We start from the raw sequence: 4,023 nt of genomic DNA, 5'->3' as shown, positions 1-4,023 counted from the left end.
ATGGCCCGCGGGCCGCGAGTTTGAGACCCCTGATTTAAATGCACTAAAGTAAAAAGCTACAAATCAAGACTGAAGGGGATTTTAAAGTTCTTCTGGTGCTGCATTATGCAGAGGATATGAATCTTTTTTTGGCACAGAAATCTCTGTCCATTTTTCCATCACTGCATGAGCTCCTTCACATATTCATCAAACACACAAATGACGCAGGAGATACAGCACAGAGACATGTTCACTGTGCAGCACAAATGAAGAACCATTATTGTTCTTTAGAATCATGATGAGCCTCATTGCTTGTCTTACAGTAAATAAAAAACCCACTTTACCGCTTTTTATGTCATCTTGGGGACCTCGGCTTTTATTGTTGTGTATTCACAGGAAACAAAAATCTCTACTGCTGTTTCAAAGAAGGAAAAATGCAAATTTCTCTAAAACTGGTTGAAATTTTAGACATTATAATGAGACGCTTTGAAGATGTGATGGAGGTGAATAAACGAAGAAAAATATAAAAAACAGAAACTACAAGATAAAAATACTGGTAAAAATAAATTATTGTTGCAATCTTAATTAATCAATGACATAAAACGGCTAGGATGTGATGGGAAAAGGAGGATTATAAAGTACCATAAGTTATCACGCTGCTTCAAGTGTGTACTCAAAGGCTGGAAAGTCACACTGTTGACTCACAAGAAAAACATCAACCTGTCATTATTTCTAACAGTCATAAGTTCCATTACCAAGGTGAAAGCTGAGGTGAATGAAGATTTCCACTTCCATGTGAAAGACTGTGTCTTCCCACATCATTATTTTAAAAACAGAGGCTGACTTTCAAAAAACCTTCCAAACAAGAGGAGCATCTGCACCAGAGAAACATTTTCAATGTGAGTTCTCAAGTTCTCATTTGAATGGAATTGCAAATTCAACCATGATTTTGTAAGAATCACTGTCCTGATATCATATTTAACTCAGTAGTTTAAGTGTAGCATCCTATTCTGGATTGATTTTAGGAAAAAAAATCCTATTTATGACCCTTTTTCTTTGTTTTTGGATACATCATGCAGCACAAGCGTTAAATAAATGACAATTTAACCCATAAAGCTACTTACATTTGAATAGTTTGGTTAGTTTTCATAAATTTTGATAGTTTTTTGAAGAATATCCAACAAAATATCAACACTTTCTACCAGACTTTTTTTCTTGTGTAACTGTGAACATGTCAGAAATGACTAATGTTCGCACAAACTCAGCAGTGACAGGTTGACACCAAATGTCCATCAAAAACACAAAACAAAATGAAGAAATCTAAAAAAAAAAAAATAGGAGTCATATTTCTGAGGTAAATCTAAAACCCAAAACATTTTGGTATGTTTTTCCTCTCTTTTCCCTGAATGTGGGTTTTTATGTTTCAGCCTCATTCTCCAGATATGCTAAAACTGGGATTCATACGACTCTCACCTGCAGGGGCTTCACATCAGCTGTCAGTGGAGGTGTCACACATCCGTCTTGTGTTGCAGTTCCAAGCGAAACTGGACCAAAATAATAAGCCGACATGTCAGCCTCGGCATGCACTCAAGCATTTCCCGTAAACAAGTACCTTTAGCATGCACAGCGTCTGGGCATCCATGAATATGAAAACCGTGTTTATGTTCTAATGAGCCAAATGTGTTCCAATTAGGGGAAATCAGCAGATGGACATTTTCGTTAAAAGACATTAGGGTGGGTGAAAGACAGAGTTAGGTTTGAAAATATTACTGCTAATTAAAATTTTGAACTTTTTAAATCAAAATTGTAAAAAAAAAGATTTTCATTAAGGCATTATCACAGAGAAAGAAAGCTTTACTATTGTTTATTCATTAAGGACAGTGGGCGTTGTGTGCGGAGCTTCTAGGAATCTGCACTTTAGAATGTAATGACAAAATAAAAAAGAGCATGTAACATACTAAAAAAATACACAAAAAAGCACAACATGTTTTCATCAACATTAAAATTCAGATTTTATGATGAAACGTTGTGGTTTCACTGTCAAGATCCAGTTAAACTGTGAGCACTGATGACTTTAAATATTGAATCTTGAATCGTTTGGGAGTCTTTGAAACCTCAGGCAGTCACACTGTTTCATGGATGCTTTGAGGAAACCTTTGGGTCACAGTAGGAGGGGAAACATGGGCATCAAGATGTGATGCAATCTAGGAAATATGAACATTATACACTTTTTTCCATCATTATCTGGGGAGATTCATGCTGTTCCAACCTTGTGCAACATTTATTTTGAAGGTGTGACAGATGTTCGCAACGTTTTCTGCAAATTGTGATGTATTTGCAGGGTAAAAAGTGGAGGTTTGGCAGTTACCCAAATAAAGCAAACCAGGTTTTATAACAAAATATTTATTAAAAGAAAAAAAACATGATTTAAAAAAAAATGAAAAACTTCAAGAACAAAGGAACTACCAATGACACAGTGATCCCAAATCCAGGTTGGGTCCTGTCTGTGTGGAGTTTTCTTTGGCTTTCTCCCACACTCCAAAAACATGCTTCATTGATTATTCGATGACTCTGAATTGCCTGCAAATGTGCATTGAGTGTGACTGTCACAGACTGGTGATTTGTTCAGGTTGTACTCTTTCACCCAACAATAGTTGATTGACTCCTTTGACCCTGAAAGAGATTCGGTGGATTTTGATATAGGAAACTCTGCACTTCATCAGGATGAAGGCGCATAAAAACAAGAGCCACTCCAGCCATACTATTTTATATTGTAAAATGGTCCCCAGTAGTCTTTTAATTGTGATTATACAGTCTTTAGCAAATATCAAAAAGCCTGTTTCGATTTTTAAGACATTTTCAGTATTAGAAATTTGACTCTGAGTTGAGGGCAGACTGCTAACGTGGAAGTTAGCCTCCCATCAACCCTTTGTTTACACTCTCTTCCGCTAGCTTATGGCACCTCACAAGCCCAAGCTAACATTAATTCACTTATTTTTTGATAATGCCCAATATTACAACACAGTTGGCTTCATACTGGTAATTGTCCAAAAAAAACATAAAATTAGTCATAAAATAAAAAACAATAGCTGATTACTAAACTAAGCTAAACAGACTAAACTAAACTGGGCATCCCTGCTCTCCTTCTTGGTAAGGAAAAACCCCATAAAAAATGAAATTCTGGGGAAAAAAAGAAGAAGAAGGAGAGATCCTCTCCCAGGATTGAAAGGCGATGTACCAGGACTGTTAAAGAAGAATTGCCTTATCTAACTCTGCAACTACATGTTAGAATAGTGTAACAGATGGGCTTCATCCAGATGGAGCTGGGGACACGAGATGAGCCAGAGGCGAGGTCCACAAAAATAAAGGTTTGCAATTGCTGCGTCACAAATATGAGCTTTTTGTCATCGGCTTCTGATCCATCATGATTTGAAACAAGAAATACTCAGAAAAAACAATTTTAATCTTAAATCATTTCATAAGTGTCCTCCATCATGAGAAAAATGCAACAAGAACATATTAAAAACATCCAAAACATGATTTTCATTGGAGTGAGTCTTTAAAAATACAGCAAAGAACTTTGAGAATTGAAGCAAATACAGAATAGCATATATTTTTGTTTAACCTCTATTTAACCAGGTGGAAAAATAATGATGTATATAAGTGTTCTCCCTTACACTGCAGTTATGGTTAGAGTCAGAGTTAGTGAGAATTTCCCCAAAGATTGTTTTTAAATTGTGAGGATATTTTGCAGCTACTCTATTACTGTCATTTTAAAGTAAATCTTATAGATTCCCTAGTGTGAGATGCTAACACCATTAGCAGGACGCCATGAACCAGATTCCCAAAAGTGTGTATTCATTTTATTACAGGGTCATTTGCTTTTTTTATCAACCACAAAAAATAAAAAACAAACCCCAAAACATTTCCATGCAAAGCCTTTTGACGTTTTAATAAGATGTATTACCCAGTTTACTCTCCAAATTCTGTCTCCATTCTTTTTTTCCATTGCAACTTGATTTATTGACTTTTTTTTTTTTTTTT

Source organism: Oryzias melastigma, linkage group LG17, assembly GCF_002922805.2.
Source record: "Oryzias melastigma strain HK-1 linkage group LG17, ASM292280v2, whole genome shotgun sequence".
Classification (NCBI taxonomy): Eukaryota; Metazoa; Chordata; class Actinopteri; order Beloniformes; family Adrianichthyidae; genus Oryzias; species Oryzias melastigma.
The sequence above is the reverse complement of the archived record's forward strand: the minus strand, read 5'-3'. Positions refer to the sequence as shown.